Source organism: Lontra canadensis, unplaced genomic scaffold (genome assembly GCF_010015895.1).
Source record: "Lontra canadensis isolate GAN:19392208 unplaced genomic scaffold, GSC_riverotter_1.0 scaffold207, whole genome shotgun sequence".
In the NCBI taxonomy this organism is placed as follows: domain Eukaryota; kingdom Metazoa; phylum Chordata; class Mammalia; order Carnivora; family Mustelidae; genus Lontra; species Lontra canadensis.
In genome coordinates this window covers 469723-492151 of record NW_022631201.1, presented here as the reverse complement: position 1 = coordinate 492151, position 22429 = coordinate 469723, and the positions used below count along the sequence as shown (strand labels likewise).

The following is a 22429-nucleotide window of genomic DNA, read 5'->3' as shown; positions in this document are numbered from 1 at the left end:
TAATATCCATTCCAAGTCCCCACTCTGAAAAATTCTGATTTAATTGGTGTGGGATAGGTCCCTGGCATCTTTTTTTTCCTAAATTAAAAATTGAAGTCTCCCCAAAGTAATTCAAATGTGCAGTCAGCATTAAGGGCCATTGTACTACCTTTTTGGAGTGTAGGCTCAAACGCTTTGCTGTTCAGTCCAGTCTTCTACTCTGTTGTGGAATTGGTTCTTTGAGACTTTTTTGAACCCAATTCATTAAATTTTATTTTGTTTGGTTAGTCCAGTCTAGCTTTTTATGGGCTTTATTTTTTTTCTTTATACTGTGCAACAAATTAGCAGTCCTTCTAGCAGTACATGAGTTAAACTTCATTTCCATTGGTTAGTCTATTCATGCTTGGGATGGGGGACTAATTTCTTTTTTTTTTTAATGTCATGAAGCAGATTAGCAGTTTCTTCTAGCACTGCATTATTTGGAAACTGAATAAGTACCTTCCGAATTGGTGATTTAAAGAAATGTTCAACCATAATAGACTCTTAATCTCAGGAAACAAACTGAGGGTTGCTGGAGGGGAGGGGTGTAAGAGGGATGGGGCGATTGGGTGATGGACATTGGGGGTTATGTGCTATGGTGAGTGTTGTGAATTGTGGAAGACTGATGAATCACAGACCTGCACTGCTAAAACAAATAATACATTATATGTTTATAAAAAAAAGAAAAAAATATGATGGGGTTAATTTCACCAGAGCCCCTTCTTGGAGTTACAGTCCTTTAATTTTTGTATATATCTGGTCTGCCAGTGCAGAATCCACTGGACTGCCATCATTTATCCTACCATTGTGTAAAAAAGGAAAATGTGGCATGATAGATTTGTTGTATGCTTTGTAGACATCAAGATGTATTCTAGGTTCGTGGTAATCATCTACCAAGCCAATGACCTCATCAGAAAAAAGGAGTATGTATCACTTGGCATCTTAATCCTGGTAAATCTTATTGCAGGCTCCAGAGTTCCCAATTTCTTTTAATACCCATAAACTGTATGTTTCTCTTTTTCTTTCTAACTATGTTTCTTAACTGGGTCCATGATTTGCTGAAGGCCAATGCCACAACTGTAGATTCTGTGTACCATCACTTTATTTTAGAAAAAGCAGGACATCATAGATGTAGCTTTAAAGGAGAATATATTTGGCTTTCAAAATTTCAGGGAAATATTTGTGCATGTTTCACTTCATTGGCTGAATTGTTTCTTTTTTTTCTTTTATTTCTTTTTTGTATATACATATAAATATATAAAGAAATTTCTTTATATATGTAAATTTATTTTATTTAAACTCTATTAGCCAAATATAGTACATCATTAGTTTCAGATGTAGAGTTCAATAATTCATCAGTTGCATATAACAACCAGTGCTCATCACATCATGTGTCCTCCTTAATGCCCATCACCCAATTACTCCATCCCCCCACCCACTCCCCTCCAGAAAAACCTCATTTTTTCCCCCTATACTTAAGAGTCTCTTATGGTTGGTCCCCCTCTCTGATGACTTCCCAGGCTCAATTGTTTTTATTAACCCGTGGTTCTCAGGCTGCACATTAGAATCACCTGGTAAGTTAACAAGACTAATTCCCAGAATCTCTGGGGGAGATCTGGTGAGGCCCTGGCATCAATGTTTTTTAAAAGCTCCATGAGATGACAGGAATGTTCAGCCAGGGATGAGGATGACTGCTATGTTAAAAGGAAATGTCAGATCAGCCTGAATCTAGCTTATCACACACGTGAATAGGCAGGCTTTGCAGATGGTGAGATTTTATTCTAGGATTGTGGGGGCCTTGATGAATTTGCGGGGCTTGTGCCCACTCTAAAAAGAACTCAATCCTAGAGAATGAGTAGTCTGGGGACCTATATGAATTTAAAATTATTAGTTGTGAGATGGTTTGAACCCTTTAGGAAAAAGAGTCCCTGTGCATTTGCTGTAATAGTGGGGAAGATCCTGTTCATTTGCTGGCTGACCTTGGGTAAATTACTTCTCCCCTCTGACATTTGGATTCCTCATCTGCAAATAAGATTAGGAGGATTAGTTGGTTTCAAAGATTGCCTCTGGCTCTAATGATGTGTGCTTACTTTGTGATTAATAAAAATGATCAAAATGATTAAGAATATTATTATTCAAAACCATCAGGTAATCCACCGATCCCTTATAGCAGGTTTGGAATGCATAAGGTGATTTTGGGAGTAATAGACTTGCCTTCCTAATTATATTTGGCTTAAGTTTCTTCTAAAATACTCAACTATAGGTTGTATTCATTGAGCACACAGTAGTTGCCAGCAGGGAGGGGAGCCCTACAGTGAGCTGAGTGGCAGTGGGATGCCAGTTTGAGATTTAGCAGTCATTAAAAAAACATGTTGTATGGATAATTGAGAACTGCCTCTTATAGATAAAATATCAGTCTCATAGCTCTGGGAAAGGAGGATAGGGGCTGGCTGTTTTGACAGCCCAGGACTCCTTTCTGTGGTATTTTAAGTAGCCATTTATTTAGTTAATACCAATATTGTTAATAAGAATTTTTATTTTAACAAATAAAGTTCCCTAGTTATTTCATTGGCTACTTCCAAAATCTGGAAGTGGTTGAGGAAACTGAGGCATAAAGAGATTAAGTGACTTACTCAAGGTCACACAGTTCAAGAGGTGGTAGTTCTTGACCTAGAACCAGGGCCTCTTGATACCGCATCATGCAGTTCTTCTTCCAGTGTAGCCTACATAGTGGACCCTGGTCAGAATATGGTCATGACTCAGAATTGAAGAGGTTCCACCAACATAGAGCAGAACTCAGGAGGAAGTTTAAAAGAAAGGAGAAAAGGGCTAACATGGAGGAAAAAAGAAACATTAAAAGAGGGATGTGTTTGAGGTAAGTTCTTTCTTGCCCTTATCATTCTTCTGTGCAAGTTTCCCCTGACAAAAATTGGCCATTTGGTCTTTCAGCATCAAGGTTAAGCATTGGTAGCAGAGGAGAGGGAAAGTAATGCATCCATAGCAGAGACAGTGTATGGAAGGCAGACCTTCAGTAGGAAATAAAAACACTGGAAGTGGCCTTGGGGCCCCTGGAAGCAAGCCATGGTCCTGTTCCTACCTTGCTGCCAGAACTTGATCAAGGCCCTTCCCCACTAGGCCTCAGTTTCCATGTCATTAAAATTAAGGAGTGGATTCAATAGAAAATCCATGTTCTCAAATGAAATTTGAGCCAGAAACTTCTATATAGAACGGAAAAAAGCAGAACTAGTATGATTGAAATCAGCCTAGGAAAGAGGTGGAGGACAGAGTCTAGAATTTCAGGTAATCATCTTGCCAGTGTAGACCTTAGTCACTAGGGGAATTGGGATTAGGAGAGTGGGGATGGCTCTGCCCAGTGCAGACAGATTGCTTGGAAGATGGGGCAGCCCTGGGTGGGAGAGGGGGTTCAGGCAGAGATAAGAATACCTTGGAGATCTGCCGCATGCCTTTCCCTTTTCCATTTCCTATTTTACAAGTGAAAAAATTAAGGGGAAAGGTACTTTTCCAAGGTTTCAGTGATGGGCCTGGGATCCCAACCCTTCAAATCAGGACTTTATCCTCTGTAACCTGCTACCTATGCTATAGGATGCTGGCTTAGTGCTCCTTTGGCTCTATCAGAGACCTAAATGCACTCTCAAGTCTGGCTGGAGAAAGCAAGCTGACACAGAAACTGGGATAACAGTAGTATTATATAACCTACCAGAAGGAAGCAGGCCTGTCAGCAGACCTTGAGGTACCAGGCAGTGAGATGAGGCACAGGAGAGGAATCCTAGAATCTCCTGCAGATTACATTAGTTCTCCCGAGGGAGAGAGCCCTGGATGTAGCACTGTGTTGTGCAACCATCTACTCTCAGGGTGCAGAAGAGCTCTGGGAATAGTTCTGGCAACTCTGATCTCTCCGCCTGCCTGCCTTCATTAGAGGAGGGGGAGCCATGTACCTTCATGCCCAGCTGGCTACAGGAAGGATATGCTAAGAGCCCACCCTCCACCCCCTCAGAATGTGGTGCCTAAAGGCAGTAGCTACTTTTAGCTGTACCTCCCACAGCCTCTCTTCCACCCACTCTCTTCCTTCCTCCTCCCTCTGTGAACCCTGCTGGTTGGCAGGAGGGCTGGGCAGTAGTGGGTGCTTTGGTATTAGCAAAGAGGCAGACAAGGGAGAGCCAGGCATCCCTAGGGGTGGCTATGGTAGACCTAGTATAGTGGGAGGGCTCAGAAAAAACACAGAATTGAGAGACTGCTTTGTGGTTAAGGCCCAATGGGAGTGGAGGGACTTACTAATTTCCTTTGCACTTGTAACCTGTGAGGTGTTTGTCTTTAAGAATATAGGTTGAACTGCACAGGAAGGTTCAGGAAGATTTATTGAACAGAATGTATATAGACACTTTCTGTACTTGGGCTTAGAGAAAGACTACTGGGGCTAGTGTTACTCACTTGATTCTTGACTCTCCTTCTTGAACATTGTTTTACACTGATCACTGGGTTTTACAGATTATCTCACTTGATCTTCTCTGTGGCCCTGTGAAGTAGGAAGGGCGGGATTATCATTTTACAAATGAGAAAAATGAGGCTCAAAGAGTTATTGTAATATAACTGATCTGGGCTCAAGTGCTGAAGTTATAGTGCCATTTAACATCATTCCATATAGCTATACCTTCTAGAAAAGGGTATTGCATCTGTTCTCAATCTAATTCCTTCATTGTGGAAGCTGGGAAACTAGGCACAGAAAGAGAAAGAACTCACCCAAGGAAATACAGTATGTTTGTAGTAGTACTGGAACTAGAACGTTGCCTGGCAAGGATGTGAGTTCCTGGACCCATGACTTACAAGCTGCTCTTGCCTTTCACGGGTGGTGAGGGAAATCTGTATAGTGTGATGGGAAGCAAAGGGTCACTGAACTAGTTAGTAATCTATCATTTTTTAGCTCTGTGATCTTGGGCAAAGTACTTAGCCTCTCTGAGTTAGTTTTCTTTTCTGCTAATTGGGGCCGAAAATCCCTGAGAACTGTCTGGGTCAGAAATCTCTGTGTGACTGCTATAATGGAGGGAACTGATGCTCAGTAGCCCTTTACAAAGGTTTTGTTAATGAAATACATATGCATGACTTAAGAGAGCCTGCAAATACGAACTCAGTCATTGGGTGACCTTGAATAAATATCATTGTCTTTTTGCCTTATTTCTCCATCACAGCATGAAGGACTTTTTTTTTTTTTTTTTTTTTTTTGCTTCCCTCCCTTAAAAGTATAAAAGTTCTATGACCTGGCTCATGTCTTGGGTCCTTGGTGGAAAGCTGGATTTTTTTTTATATAGGGAGCTTTCTTTTATTTACCCTCAGCTCCATCTCCCCTACCAGTCCACACACATACTGCTATGAATAGCAGAGGAACGTTTTCTCTCCCTGTCTCCTGCAAAGCTAAAAGAAGAGCTTGGAAGAAAGCCAGAATTAACTGTGTTTTTATTTAGTGCCTTCTCAAGTCCATCAAGCCAGAACCATCTAGGCACTTGGCAATTAAAAATCAATTCTTGGCCCCCAGTTTCTTGGCTAGGATTTGTGATGAGCATTACTGAGTTTTCATGATACGATTAGGAGTTGTGTTAGAAATTTTACAGGCTTTTGATAAATGACCTACTTAGAACAAATCAACATTCTTCACCTTTGCCTACATCATTTTATCTGGAACATTCTCATGGCTCTAGTGGTCTGGGTGAGAAGATAAGGACCATTGTATATTCCTGCCACATTGGCCTTTTCTCCACAATGCTATGAGGTGAGCAAGGCCAGGATTATTTCCCATTTTATGACTAAGGAAATTGAAACTCAGAGAATTGCTCATATTGACTCAGATCAGTGCTGCTTCTTAAAAGCAGTGGTGTGCAAGGAAGAGCTTAACAGGTTATCAACCCATCCATACCAAATGGGCAGGGAGATTGTTCTAAAGATGCCTTCTGTACTTTGCTTCTAACTAAGTCTTGTTATAAAAGTTAGTCAGTAGCAGATAGAACCAGGCAGATGTCACTAGATAATTCTGGCTAGATTAGCATTGAACTAACTGGCAATTCAGATTTATCTATTTGACCTATGGTATGTCCCCTCAAATATCATATCATCCAGAGATGCATGAGAGGCCTTGCCAAATGCAGAAGGGTGGCCCTAGATTTTATGCCCCTTCATGTTCAGTTTGGAAGTTTTCTTTCTGTGAGGTATATTTGGGATACACATGTGGAGTACACTTTTACATTGACATGCTTGGAGCATATACATTCGGTTAGCCATGGAGTACACTCAAACTTGGGCATATTCTCTACAGGCAGAATATATACACAAAGATACACATGATGAATGCTTATGCAAATTTATGTGTGTGGACACACATGAATGCATATAAAGCACAACTGCACACCCAGATACACATAGGGCATGCTGAGATGCACATTCATATGTGCTCCTACCCCCAGGACATACACTCTTATTCCTGAGATACACTTTTAAGGAGTTACTTGAACAAACCACCCTCCCCCCATGAGACACATTTGAACACACCTTTGGTACACACTCACATGCCACACACATCCCTGTGGGATACACTTTGATCCAGAACATATGCTACCCTTAGAACCAGCTTGTTGTCACAGTTTTCCAAATAGGTAGAACAAGGCAATGGCCCCATCAGGAATCAAATGGATACTCAAGATGGTATGTGTTATAGCAGGGTCTTCAAGGCAAACAAAGTTTACGACTGAGCCCTCAGATGTTGAACTAATAAGCAGATGGAGAAGATAAATTTGCAGTGATCAATGCAGAAAGATATCCTGCTCTTCCATCCCCAGTCTACTTAACAAACCACCATGGAATAATTTGATTTTGAATAATGCCCTAGAAAACATAAAGTAACTGAGTATTAAAGTTCATTCTTTTCTTAGGAATGAAGTAACAACTTGGCCAGATCAAGTGTATATAAGTTGTGGGAGGGAGGATGCATAAGGGGCACAGAGTCCCAACTTCTCCTGTTTCAGTGGTGGGTAGAGAAAACAAACACATTCTTTTTTTTTTTTTTAATGTTCATTGTGTTATGTTAGTCACCATAAAATACATCATTAGTTTTTGACGCAGTGTTCCAAGATTTTTTTTTTTAGTTTTATTTGCATTTATTTTATGCAGAATTTACTATTTACTCCCAGGCTATAACTTTTTGTTTCTTCAGTTTCTTCTGGGATATCTTTTTCTTCTGTGCAATCTCCTCTTCTGGTTTAAGAACAATCTGCTCTTTTTCAGTAAGGATCATCTCAGTGTGGCAGGGAGAGCTCATGTATGGGTTAATCCATCCATGAGCCTTGTAATTTCTATGCTGCATCTTAGGAGGGTGGTTGTTCATCTGGGTATGCTCAATGACCAGAGAATCTGCATTTAAACCCTTAAGTTCAGCATTACTTTCTGCATTTTGAAGCATGTGCAGTAAAAATTCAGTACTCTTTTGGGAGCACTGGCCCCATTTCCAGCCCCACTATTTGGCCTGGGCACACCTCATCCACCAACTCCACCATTGTAGCGATGGAATGGCACAGGGGTGCATGCTTCTGCAAAGTGACATCCTTCAGATACTTGGTGACTTTTCAGATATGCATATCCTCGATTGCCTGGGCAGTTTCATGTATGTTCTTGAAGTGAACACAAAGATTTGAACCTCTTGCTTTTTGTGATTTGTTAGGGTTTTCTGGGTCAAATGAATAGTGAGCCATTTTCAGAGATCACCTTAGGCCTCTTGAATAGCCACATTCTTAATGACCACAACCCTGCCCCTAAGCATAACAGCTTGAGCCATCTGGCCCCACTAATGAAGACCTGCTATTTTTAGAGTTTCTCAAGCTGGAAACCAGGTCGGGATGTCCTGGAGAGGCCTTTCTGGCCTTTAATAATCAAAGGCTGGAGCTGAAAGGAGAGAATCCTAGACTGGGTCTGGATTGAATGGCATGAAGCAGTGAAGAGGTTAGAGTATGCCAGGTTTGCCCCAGCAAACCTCAGAGCAGCAGCCTCACAGTCTGAGTAGGATACTGTTGACTGTCACAGCTTTATGCTCATTTCTCAACTTTGGACTTGAGATCAAGAAACATGAATTCCAGTTACTATTCTGCAACTTATGGTGTGCCTCGGTCAGGTTTCCCTCCTCTGTCTGGCTCTTATTTGGCCTGTAGGTAAAACAGCCAGTATATCCCTCAGATGCTGGCAAGACTCAAAGAAAGAGTTGAGACAATGCTTTGCAGATGTACTTATTCTTCACCCACAAAGCTATACCTCCATCCCTAAGCTAGTCTTACCCACCAACTACCAGGCCTGACCCTTCTCACAGTAGCCATAAAAAGAAAAGGGGGTTGAGGGAAGGAAACCTCATAGCATTGTTGTTGGGCTAAGTCATGCTGAGGTCACCCTCACCCTTACAGATACTTTTCAATGATAGGTCAATCCTTTCCCAGAAAAAGGTTTACAACATTTAGGTGATCATATAGTTTTGGCTCCTTGGGAACCCTAGGCAGTGGGGAAAAGTGGAGGACATCAGGATCAAGGACTTTTTCTGTACTAGGAAAAGCAAGGTCAGACCACCTGTACCTGCCACCTGCCAGAGGAAGCAAATTAGAATGGCAGTTCTGACCGGGGGAGAGTGCCTTATTCCATTTTGTACTCAGGGTCATTTCACCTGCTTTGCTGAAAGGGGGTGGGTCAGGAACTACACTCTGTAGCTGAAGTTCAGATTTCTCTTCACCCCATATATCATGGGCAAAGTTCTTCTAAGCCTGAGTTTTCTGGTCTGTAAAATGGGATTAACTGTAAATCTCAGGATTGTTGGGTGCAAGAATTCATCATGGCAAAGGATGAGAAAAGTGCCTTGTAAAATGTTGAACATGTTTTGCTGCTGTTTGGATTGTTAAGAATACATCCAGCTCATTATTATAGGTAGCTTGGAGGTAGTTCAGGAGCTTGTCTTTGCTTTATTTCTCACTCCTTCCCCATGCCCCTTTTTTTTTTTTTATAAACCATTTTATTTATTTTTTTCTTTTTTTAAATTTTTTATAAACATATAATGTATTTTTATCCCCAGGGGTACAGGTCTGTGAATCGCCAGGTTTACACACTTCACAGCACTCACCATAGCACATACCCTCCCCAATGTCCATAACCCCACCCCCTTCTCCCAAACCCCCTCCCCCCAGCAACCCTCAGTTTGTTTTGTGAGATTAAGAGTCACTTATGGTTTGTCTCCCTCCCAATCCCATCTTGTTTCATTCATTCTTCTCCTACCCCCTTAACCCCCCATGTTGCATCTCCACTTCCTCATATCCAGGAGATCATATGATAGTTGTGTTTCTCCGATTGACTTATTTCGCTAAGCATGATACCCTCTAGTTCCATCCATGTTGCTGCAAATGTCAAGATTTCATTTCTTTTGATAGCTGCATAGTATTCCATTGTGTATATATACCACATCTTCTTTATCCATTCATCTGTTGATGGACATCTAGGTTCTTTCCATAGTTTGGCTATTGTAGACATTGCTGCTATAAACATTCGGGTGCATGTGCCCCTTCGGATCACTACGTTTCTATCTTTAGGGTAAATACCCAGTAGTGCAATTGCTAGGTCATAGGGTAGTTCTATTTTCAACATTTTGAGGAACCTCCATGCTGTTTTCCAGAGTGGTTGCACCAGCTTGATTCCCACCAACAGTGTAGGAGGGTTCCCTTTCTCCGCATCCTGGCCAGCATCTGTCATTTCCTGACTTGTTAATTTTAGCCATTCTGACTGGTGTGAGGTGATATCTCATTGTGGTTTTGATTTGTATTTCCCTGATGCCGAGTGATGTGGAGCACTTTTTCATGTGTCTGTTGGCCATCTGGATGTCTTCTTTGCAGAAATGTCTGTTCATGTCCTCTGCCCATTTCTTGATTGGATTATTTGTTCTTTGGGTGTTGAGTTTGCTAAGTTCTTTATAGATTTTGCACACTAGCCCTTTATCTGATATGTCATTTGCAAATATCTTCTCCCATCCTGTCAGTTGTCTTTTGGTTTTGTTAACTGTTTCCTTTGCTGTGCAAAAGCTTTTGATCTTGATAAAATTCCAATAGTTCATTTTTGCCCTTGCTTCCCTTGCCTTTGGTGATGATCCGAGGAAGATGTTGCTGCGGCTGAGGTCAAAGAGGTTGCTGCCTGTGTTCTCCTCAAGGATTTGGATGGATTCCTTTCTCACACTGAGGTCCTTTATCCATTTTTAGTCTATTTTCGTGTATGGTGTAAGGAAATGGTCCAATTTCATTTTTCTGCATGTGGCTGTCCAATTTTCCCAACACCATTTATTGAAGAGGCTGTCTTTTTTCCATTGGACATTCTTTCCTGCTTTGTCGAAGATTAGTTGACCATAGAGTTGAGGGTCTATTTCTGGGGTCTCTATTCTGTTCCATTGATCTATGTGTCTGTTTTTGTGCCAGTACCATGCTGTCTTGATGATGACAGCTTTGTAATAGAGCTTGAAGTCTGGAATTGTGATGCCACTAACTTTGGCTTTCTTTTTCAATATTCCTTTGGCTATTCGAGGTCTTTTCTGGTTCCATATAAATTTTAGGGTTATTTGTTCCATTTCTTTGAAAAAAAATGGATGGTATTTTATAGGAATTGCATTAAATATGTAGATTGCTTTAGGTAGCATAGACGTTTTCATAATATTTGTTCTTCCAATCCAGGAGCATGGAACATTTTTCCATTTCTTTGTGTCTTCCTCAATTTCTTTCATGAGTGCTTTATAGTTTTCTGAGTATAGATTCTTAGCCTCTTTGCTTAGGTTTATTCCTAGGTATCTTATAGTTTTGGGTGCAATTGTAAATGGGATTGACTCCTTAATTTCTCTTTCTCTTGTTGGTGTAGAGACATGCAACTGATTTCTGTGCATTGATTTTATATCCTGACACTTCACTGAATTCCTGTATAAGTTCTAGCAGTTTTGGAGTGGAGTCTTTTGGGTTTTCCACATAGAGTATCATATCATCTGCGAAGAGTGATAGTTTGATTTCTTCTTTACCGATTTGGATTCCTTTAATTTCCTTTTGTTGTCTGATTGCTGAGGCTAGGACTTCTAGTACTATATTGAATAGCAGTGGTGATAATGGACCCCATGTCCTTCTTTTAAGCCAGTATTGGCTCCATTTTACAGTCGGGGATACTGAGGACTAGAGAAGGGAGGGACCAGCCTGATGATGTGGGATTAGGCAGTGGTGGATTCAGGATTAGAAACCAGGCTTTCAGATCTATCTAGCTTCAAGCTACCAGCCAGAATTCCAGTGCTAAAGGAAGCTGCCAGTAGCAGCTTAAGTTAATATATGTTAAAAACTTGGGTTTGTCTCTGAAACATAGTGGTGGGGGGGCAGCTATCTGTGCCCAGCCTTCCCCAGCAGTACCCTGTTTCCCCACAAGAGACACACTGACCTTTGTCCCTTCTACAGCAGCTCATGTCCTACTCACCTGTGAGTTAGAGGCTGTGAAGTAATGGAGAAGATGCTAAGCTGTTGTGAGAGGGAGTTGTGTTGCCCATTTAAACTACTTAAGAAAAGTCCCTGAAGGCAGTTATCCTCCTTGGCTACCCCCACCTCCTCACAGCTTCCTGGGTACAGAAGCTTTGTGTGGCTGACCTGCATAAGGGTTTAGGTCAAAAGGTATCTGAGAAAATGTTTGAGGGCCTTGATCTGTGGAGTATTTTACCAGCTCTTGAGGCATAAGGTAGTGGAAATCCAAGAACCAAAGGTGGAAAATTCCCTTGAGACAGGCTGATTCTCACCTGGCCTTGATGTGGACATTACATCTCAGCTGGGCTGATTTTTTCTCATTTAGTGTTTTTTCTTGTACACCACAGACTCTTGAGCTGGGCCAGATTTCCTGGAGCCTTTCTAGATTGTTTATTTTTGCCTTTCTGAGCCCAGGACAGATACATTTAAAAAAATTGTTATGTTAGTCACCATACAGTAGTACATCATTAGTTTTTGATGTAGTGTTCCATGATTCATTGTTTGTGTGTAACACCCAGGACAGATACATTGAGACTGATTGGTGAGAAGAAGGAGATGGAATAATCTGTGGAGCTCATGCCTTGGTGCTAGACATTGGGGAAGATGGCCTTTTGTGTCTTCTTCATCTGTCCTGCCACTAATACATTATTTTCCTATGGCCCCCTGATTGGATATAGGAACCTAATTGAAAGTGTTGTTTTTCACTTGTGCTGCTAAAACCTATAGGATAACTATGGTATGGTCCTATCTAGGGCATTAGAAAGTTTCTGGGGTATGGAAACTAAAGGGAAAATGAGAGAGATACGTTTTATTCTTCAAGTTTGAGAGACAAGGAGGTGAATAGGAAAGGGTGAGCTGCCAAAGTCCTGCCAAGAAGCAGCCACACAGTTTCCCCAGCTCTCTTGACTCTAGACATGTCCTTTTTTATTATTTTATTCTTGAATAAGAAATACATTCTTGTGGTCAAAATCTAAAAGATACCAGTGGGTGTACAATGGGACGTGTTCCTCCTGCTCCTCCCCTCCAGCCACTTGGCTTCCTCTGTGGAGGCCACCAGTGAGTCCTTCCACAGAAATGTTCTATGGATATACAAGCATGTGTAGATATATTCATTTTCTCCTTTTTATGGTAATATATTCACTGTTCTATGACTTATTATACTTTGGATGTTCTTTGACCCTGTGGGGCATGAGGATGTGTCATGGAGAGCAGAGGTTAAGAGCACTGGTTCGAGAGTAAAACTACTAGTGTTTTGGTTCTGGCTCTATGTGACCTCCAGCAATCACATCATCTCTTCAAACCTTGGTTTCTTCATTTTTAAGATGGGGATCAAATAAGTTAGTTTATGTAAAAACTTAGATTTACCTCTGACACATAGTAAGCACTCAGCCATATTTTATTATTATAAGAAAAGCATTGTACTATGAGTCAGAAAATCTAGGTTCTCTTCTAGCCTCTGCTCCTGGGATAGCTGAGTGACATCCTTTGACATCCTTTGAGATATTTTCTTATCTTTAAAATGTAAGGTCTCATTCCTACTCTGCTTATCTTCTAGAGTTGCTAGGAGGATCCAGTGAACTCATGAATATGAAATGATGTGAAAGCAACTTAGAAACTGTAATGTGCTTAAGCACATGGAAATGGTGCTACTTAACTCTTTTCATAGAAGCCACTTTGGATAACTCGAACACAGTGGCCTGAACTGGGTGGAGAAGGCATTGCCCTTTCTTCTGATAGTACAACCCAAAGGCCATTCCTGAACTGGAGCTCTATTCTGGGTCGAGATAGTTCATGGCAAAAATCAAGAGTCAAGTTTTGTCTTTTGACCTTTTTTTTAAATCTCACTTCATCCCTCTTCTGAATTCCTTGTTTCCACATTTTCTTTGTCTCCTCTCTGTTCCTTTTACCTCCCTTCTGTCTCTTGTCAAAACCTGCTTATAGCTTATTTTCAAATTTTTTATTTAAATTCTGGTCAGTTAACATATAATATAATATTGGTTTCAGGAGTAGAATTTAGTGATTCATCACTTACATATAATACCCAGTGCTCATTATAACAAGTATCCTTCTTAATACCCATTAAATAAATAAATAAAATCTACAATGATAATAATGATAATAACAACAACAATAATAAGAATCCACTGTCAAGCTCTTGAACATGACACAGAGTTAAGAAGAATAGGTTCAAGTTCTAGCACTGTACTGGTTGCTTTGTTCCTTAGTTTCCCTGGGCCTTCCTTCCTCTGCTCTCATCTCCTTCACCTAGCTTAAATAGTCAGAATTTGTCTTGCATAAGCCTGGATGACCTACTTGAAGTTCTGTTGTTATAAGCACAACTACTTTTTATTCAGACAAAGACCCAATTCTATCCCTCCTAGGCCTTGAGTGTGGGTCTGATTGTGCTTGTGTCCTCTTTGACAGCTTAGGTTTAGATGTTACATCCATCCCTCTGCCAGAAGGGAAGCCAACTCAGCCATTTGTCCTCTGGTGCCTTGTCCAGTGGCTGCTCACCAAACACCCCTGCCATCCACCCATCCACTACTTACCATGTCTGCTGGAAAACCAGGATTGTGCTATACTCTGCTAGAGACATGGCCCATCCCTGAACGGGAATCATTGCTCACAGGGATCAAAGACACTGCTTAGTGCCTTGGCCAATGTCTTTTCTCTCACTGTGAGTCAATAGGCAGAGGGAAATCAGTAAGCCACTGGAAACCATCTTCTACTTTCTGATGGGCTTTTTATTTTATTTATTTATTTATTTATTTATTTATGATGGCCTTTTTAAACGCAGATTTCCTTTTTGGGTTGTAAGGACTCCCCAGGAGGGTATTACATTCTCTTTGAAAAGGCTCAGAGTCTTTGCAAATCTGTGTCCTGGGCGGGCATGCTTAATCGACTTCAAGGTTGTTTAAGTTGATTGAAATATATTTATTTTTCCTGTTCTCCAGATATAGGATCAGGTCAAAATGCTCCTATAAGTGCTATTCCTGTTCTCACCACCTTAGAGCAGATGGCTATGTTTAAAGACCACATTAGAACCATTAGTTCTAACCTATCTCTCCCTCTGCTCCTCCCCCCACCTACAGCCCTCCTTCCCTTAGAATGTTTTAACACGACATCTGTCAAATGGATAAAAAATGACTTTCCTTTCTTCTCTCTGCCTTGCCTACCCACCCTCTGGCTGTGGTGTTTATGAATATGGAACTATACATGTGGGAGGCATGGAGGACAGATTCATCATGTAGTTCTATCCCCCTCCTGCTCCCCTTCTGTAAATCTAGAGGAGCCCCACCCCTACTGCTTCTCAGGAAATTTCAAGGCTGGCCTTCAGGTCACAATCCAAGAGAAGTTAAGGATCACAGGGCTGGTCCCAGTAGAACCACATGAAGTAATTCAAGAACCCAGGTTCAGAATCTTAGATAGGTCTAAGTCACCTCAGAGGTTGGGGTGTTTTTGGGCTTCCTGTCTCTTCCCTGGGTCTGGCCTGGCCATCTCTCAAGGTTTGAAGGCAACAAAGAGAAGCTAATGGGTGGCTGGAACTTAGTACCCACAGCAAGACAGCAAGTCCAAGAAGAAGATCACAATGCCCAGAGCAGGAATATTTTGGAGATGGAGCCCAGTCTGCCTCAAGAGACAGGAAGGGTCAGGGTAACCTCCAGTTCAAGAGGTATGCTTCTGACTCAGCTCATGGAGAGATCATTGCTGAGTCATTGTTTCTTTGTTTATTTGTTTTACTAATAATTTGTCTCTTAGAATATTAGAGTCTGATTTGAATAGATTGAGCATAGCTCTTGGAAATTTCTTCTAGACTACAGCATAGAGATATCCTGCAGGGATTTTTCCATCAGGGCCACTGGGGGCCTCAGGGCTGAAGATCAGGGCAGGGGTGGGAGGGAGTAGGAGTTCAAGAGAGCAGGAGCAGATAGCCTCTCAAGGTAGACTGAGAAGATTCTCCTGGATAAGCTACTGTAACTCCTTGGCTTGCCTGGAATCTAATACAAGGAGAAGCCAGGAGACAGAGTTTCAGAGATTCTGATTTCTTCCAAATGATCCAGTGCAGTAAGAGAAAATTCTTGTATTTCAAACTTTGGCTCTAGTAAGTTTAAGACACTTGTTTCAATATGATGCATGATCCATGATCACTTGGGCTGCTTTTTAGAAATTCTATGGTGATTCTGAGCAGCAGGTCTGTGAACCACACATTGAAAGACTTGTCTAATGTGTTTGAGACACTGGGGTGATGCCAAAAGATCCCAGAATAACTTGACAGTAACTACTATTTCCAGTGTTTTGGGCATTCAAGCTGATGTTTATCAGATTGGGAGGTGCACTGGGTGAGAGACTTCTCTAGCCAACAGGGGCATGCTTGATTGGTGGTCCAGAAACATGTCTTCTCTGTGATCTGTCCAATCCTTGACCAATTGGCTGCATCTTCTCTAAAGGACTTATTTCCTCAACAAGACCAAACACTTAACATCATGAACTTTGGGGCAGTAGCTGGGTCTCACTGGGCCTGTCAAGTTGAGCTAGTGGCTGAAGTTTCATATCAGAAGAGTCCATTGCTAAGGTCCAGACCAAGCAAGTGACTCCACTTCTTTCATATATGTTTGGTCATTTATAGCTAAGATCACATGTAATCTCTTTGGAAGAAGTACAGAAAGGTGTTATTCTTTGTCTATAATGAGCGAGAAAATTCAGAAGCTTATCTTGGCTTCCCAAACTTTTAGGTCCTGACAGGTATGAGCTGGCTTGCACCCAAAGTACATATTGGCCTTTGGTTCAGGTGATCCATCTTGCTCTTGCTGAACCTGACCCTTATCCAGGCTCACCTTTCCAAATCAAGCGATCCAGCTGGGTTTTGTGTCTGCCAGGTGTTGCTGAAACTAACCATCGGTCTTTTGTTTTATTTTATTTTATTTTATTTTTTTTAAGATTTTATTTATTTATTCGAGAGAGAGGGAGGAGAGAGAGTGAAAGCATGAGCTGGGGGAGAGGTCAGAAGGAGAGGAAGAAGCAGACTACGTGCTAAGTGGGAGCCTAACATGGGGCTCGATCCCAGGACTCCAGGATCATGTCTTGAGCTGAAGGCAGTTGCTTAACTAACTGAGCCTCCAGGCACCTCAGATCTTTCATTTTCTTAAAGTGAAAAATGGATGGTACAATGGGACATTGAAGGAAGCCGGTGCGCAGTGACTCACAAATCACACGAACAAAGTAGGAAAAAATGATCCTGTCATGGAAAGATGATATTTGCATACTTCCTTTCAGTACATACATTTATTTATTTATTTATTTATTTATTTATTTATTCATTTATTTAGTTATGGGTGATAGCAACATCCAGGTTAAAGCTGAAATCAGCGAGGTATGAATTATTAAGTTGTAGGGAAGAGAAAAATCAATTCTTGGGATTTAAAAAAAATATTCATAGTGGTGTTTTTTTTACCTGGCATCTTTTCTCCTTTCCTTGTTTTCTTTACCTGCCATCTTTTCTCCTTTCCCTGATGACCATCTTCAGCAAAACTAGCAGCCCACCCTACAAGCCACTTGGCCATAAATCCTATCAACAACAGACTGTCCTATAGACAACCTGGTACATATTACATAAATAATTTTCTTAGCCCCATAGTATGTTCTGCAACCTGACAGAGATGCTTATTCTGTTGTTGTGATCTGAGAACGTGCCTGATTTTAAGGCTCAGGTTGTAGAGACTAAAAACTGCTATGCATTATGAATTAAGCAGATTGTTTAGATCTTCATAAGTGTACATCTGATTGACAACTTGAATAAGTCCATATTGCCTCATTTTCTTCTTATCCTACTTAAAAATTAGTGAAAGAGGCAAAGGAAGAAAGAATACAAACTGGAGTCATCAGGTTAGGGATTAACAGTCAGATGAAGATGACATAACTAGCAAGAGGCAGCCTAGCTCTAGTGTCCCTGTACTTAACCATGGCTAAGGCTTTGTCTGAGTCAGAGGCATGGAGGTAAGAGTACACCTGCCTGCAAGAGAAACAGTTTGGCCAGAGTGGAAGGTCCCTGCCAGGGTAAAGATAAGAGTTGGTTCTATAAGTGGGGCTTTGAAAGGTTGACAGGAGAGTTGTTACAGCTCTGGATAACTGGGATCCCATGTTTTTTTGTATATTGGCAAGGCCTGGCATTGGGAGTTCTCCTTACATGACCCAAAATATCCTTTCTCAGATATACCAACCACTGAGGAAAACCTTTCGGTTAGGCAGGGAGCCCAACCTACAGGGTGGCATGGGGATCCCTGGGAAAAATGAGACATCAGGAGAGGCAAGGATGAGCCTAAACTATGAAGGTCCTCCAGAGCAGTGGTTCACCAAGTGTGTATCTAAACCAGCAACATAGGCATCACCTGGAGACTTGTTTGAAATGCAACCTCTCAAGACATGCTTAAGATCAACTGAATTAGGGGTGCCTGGGTGGCTCAGTTGGTTAAGCATCTGTCTTTGGCTCGGGTCATGATCCCAGGGTCCTGGAATTGAGTCCTGAGGTCAGGCTTCCTGCTCAGTGAGGAGTCTGCTTCTCCCTCTCCCTGTGCCCCTGCCCCCAACTCATTCTCTCTCACTCTGCTGTCTCATTCTCTCAAATAAATAAAATTTTAAATAGAGACCAACTGAATAAGACACTTAGACTTGGGGGGCCTGGTAATCTGTATTTTAACAAGCCCTCCAAGAAGTCAAGAACTACTACTGAAGGTCATTCACAGGGTGGGCTGGTATCCCTGGAAAGAGAAACCAGCTGGGAGCCTTCTCTCTTTGCTTTCTTGTGGGAGATTGGCAAAAGCCAAGCTATAGAATAGAGTAAGGCCTACTAAAGATTCAAATCTGTTCTACCATCTACTAACTGGGTTACTGGGGGCTATTTTGTCAATGTCACAGGTTATCTTCAGTAAATATGGGAATATTAAGGCTTACCTTGGAGAGTTATGGAGGCTGAGATCACAAAGCCCCTTGCCCAATGCCTGAGATGTGTTTTTAACAAATACAAGTTTTCCTTCCTCCCCATTTTACTTTGTCATTTCTTCCCTGCCTTCATTCCTTCCACCTGAAATGGTCCACAGGCCACTCCAAGTTAGCTGTAGACACATGCCACATTGTTGACCAGAGACCAGGCTTAGAAGACAATCTCTTAGAGGTCAGTGCCTCCAGGGTACAGTGGTCACATTTTCAGGGTAAAAATCAGGGAACATAGGTCTGAGAACAGATGTATCTACTTATAGTATCAATGGGATAGAATATTTGAAATTAGGATTATCCTGGGAAATCTAGACAAAAATGGATCTCATTCCTCTTTTAAGAAAAATATTATGACTTACCCCTCCCCATTGTCTCATTCATATCCAAAAGTGTCTTTGGTGTAGGGGTGCAGAACACTGTGTGTCCCACTCACTGACAAGTCTGAGCAAGAGTCAACCTATATTTGGTGCTATACCTGAAATGTCCTGGGGATTAGGAATTATTTTGTTAGAAGTTACATCAGCACTTCCCCAAGGCCAGGAGCTACTTGGGTACCTTGCTGGAGTAACTCAGCACCATCTCCTGGCTTTAGGTTGGGCTTGCAGGATGAAGGGGTGGGGATAATTGGAAAATTAAGGCTTTTGCTGGGGAGAGGAGTATAAAACAGTTTAAGTTATAAAGAATTTAACCCCTGATAGAGCCACTCCCAAATGGCCTTTTCTTGTCTTTTTTCCTTTTATAGCTCTGTACTATATGATAATATGATCAGCTCCTGCTACTTAAAACTCTTAAAAGTCTTACTTAAAACTCACTTTCGTGAGATTACACTCCTTGGTATCCTAGTTATGTACTGAGAGCTTCTTTTGGTTTGTTTTTCTGGCTCCTCTTCTCTTCCTGACCTTCCATTACTGCTGTTTCCCTAGGTTTCTGGTCTTTCTTAGGATTTTCTTACAGGGCAAATTCTTTGGTTTCCACAAATTTCTGGGCCATTGACCCCAAAACCTATACAACAAGTCTCTCCTGATATCTCTCGAACTTCAAATCTACCTGCATATCCTGATGGCTCTCTATATTCAACACACTGAATAGAAAATTTGTCATCTCTTTTCCCCCCTCCCAAACCAGCATTTCTTCGTGTAACTTAACCTCATGCTTTAATTATCCCACTTTGGCTTGAAATGCTACCTTCACCTTCAAGTCAACTTTGACTTCCTCCTTTTCCTCAGATTAAAGAGCCTTCAAAAAGGACTCCAGCCTAGCTTTCCATCTCTCCTTCCCCAACTCCCCCAACTCCTTCTTCCCAGCCTTTTCCAAACTCTACTACCTGTTTGCCATCAAATTCCCTATAGTCTTTACCTATGAGACTTTATGTAATCTCATTCCTCATTGCTCTGCCTCAAATGCCTTTCCTTCTCCCTCCTATATCTGTTACAATCCTACCCATTCTTTAAGGTCTATCTTCAGTGTCACATCACATGTTCTCTTGCTGTCTCCCTGATTTCCTCCCATTCAGTTTTATCCTCTGCACTATTTCTTATATTCCACATGTGAGTGAAACCATATAATTGCCTTCCTCTGACTGACTTATTTCACGGAGCATAATACCTTCCAGTTTTAATTCACTTTTAAAACAACTCAGAGGATAGGCATGTAACAAACCCTTATTCCTGCTTATATTTGTGATTGGAGACTACAGGAGCCCCATACAGCTACCAGCCTCTTCTGGATGACTCTTCTCTCATGTCTGCACACATATCCATCAATTCTTTGTTCATTATTGTTTAACAGGTAAATAAACTGACTCAGTGGCACCATAATTTGTAAGAGCAGATACTCTAGAGCCATACTGTAGCTGCATTTGAATTATGTCTTTAATACTTATTGTCTGTGTAAATTTTGGAAAATTATTTAATGTCTCTGAGCTTCAGTATCCTCACCTCTAAGATAGGAATAATAATACTATTTCCTCAAAGAGCTGCTGTGAGGCTTTAATGAATTAATGTGTGTGAAGTTCATGGACTAGTGCCTGACATATAACAAGTACTCCATACTAGCTAATAACATCATCATCATTATCATCACACCTTTAGCAAGTAGCAGAGGAAGATCTTAAATCCAGGTGTTCTTTTCTACCATCTATCTATAGTGTTACTTTGAGGAAAGCATGATCTAGGAAGCTGGCCATCTGATGACTGCAGGCAAGTTCTCTTGCTATATTGTACCTGATCTATGAAATGGCTTAAGGGTGATAACCTTTGAAATGCTGTTTAGTTCTGACTGCTTTTGATTCCAGGTAGGCCCTGACAACAGGATTACCAGTTGGTTTATAGCCAATGAATCCTAGATTGTCCTTGTCTAAGGTATAGCTGAGCTCTATGATCTGAGGGCTCAGGCAGATCTGCTGGACTAAATGGGGACAAGAATGCTGCCAGGAAAAGCCAAACATGAAGTTGCTAAAAAGATGACTGCACTATAGAAAGAGCACAGGCAGTGGAATCAGCCAGACCTGGGTCTAGGGTACCTCAGACAACATCACAGATAGCATCCTGAGCTGAGGGCTGGTAACTGATGCCAAGATATGCTTGACCTTTGGTTAAAAAGCCAAGGTAATAGTTTTAAGTCACAGGCCTTCATGGTGCTGTGGGTTGGGGCTATATGTACTTATTGAGCTCTAACAACACCAGTCGGAACCCATCTTTGGTAGAAGAGGGAAATTTTTTTAATCAAGATTTATGTTATTAAGGCCAGCTACCAGCAATTCTCCACTGAGACCAGAACAAGAACAAATTGAATTTTAGTGCAATTGGAAGAAAGCAGGTTCATCATAAAACAAAACAAAATAAAACATCTCATAGTCAGGACAATTGGTGACTAAAGGTGGCTGTCCATATCTCTCTCTTTGTAGTTCTTTACAAATAGGAATCATCTGGTTTCTGATGTTATGGATGGAGTTTTATGAGTTCCCTGTAGCATTGATAGTATGGTATCATGGGTATTAGAACACATGCAATCAGAAGGCCAGGCTCCATAATTTATTACTTATATGATTGAACAAAGGACAGGTCACCTATCTGAGCCTTAGTTTCCTTATCTTTAAAATATGGGTAATAGTGAGACCTAGTCATTCAGTAAGGATCAAGTGGTGAAGTAGATATGAAAATACCTTATAAATAGTAAAGGATGAGATAATTGAAAGATGGTGTTATAAAAGACCCCATTGGAAATCTCATTTGCATCCGTGCTGAGGAGCTCCCAGTATGCCTTACCTAACCAACATAATTACTTAACTAAGTCAAAAGATCAGTATGTGGGTGTGTTTTCATATGTATGTAATGTGTTAATTTCATAACCATGGGTCATCCTCCAGTTGGTATATTGAAAGGCATACCTATGTAAGAGGATGCATGCTTCATATTCTTTCTCTGTTGTTTGAACTGTTTTGTCTTTGGTCTTGTGGAGCTACAGTTACCTTGGGGAATCAGTTCTTCCTCAAAGCAGACTGATAGAAAAATTGACTTCTAGAGAACATGTTCAGAAATTTAGTGCTAGAGAAAGAGTTCTTGAATCTTTTGCCTTGACAAGCCATATGTTCTTTGTCCTGGGATCTGTTTCTCCGAATGTCAGGAAGATTGATGGCCTGTATAGGTTAGAACCAGTTGGGGAAAAAGGAGAACAAACAACACAGGGATCAGGATGGCAGCCAGAAATAGAGGCAGACTCTTTCTCCATCTTCATCCCTATCACCGTGCTTAGACAAGTGTTATGAGTTTGTGTGTGTGTGTGTATGTATGTGTGATGTGGTAATGGGATAGATGTCTTCCTGTTGTTTGCTGTAGCCCAGTCCCACTTGTCACAAACTTCAA

At 41.2% G+C, this 22429-nt stretch overlaps 1 protein-coding gene and 1 pseudogene across 7 annotated transcripts in view; one reads left to right on the top strand and one right to left on the bottom strand.

Annotated features, from left to right (window-relative positions):
• ARHGEF9 (Cdc42 guanine nucleotide exchange factor 9) overlaps nt 1-22429 on the top strand; it is a 180060-nt gene that overhangs the window by 40957 nt on the left and 116674 nt on the right. The window lies entirely within an intron of this gene.
• On the bottom strand, nt 7202-7852 carry LOC116861881 (annotated as a pseudogene).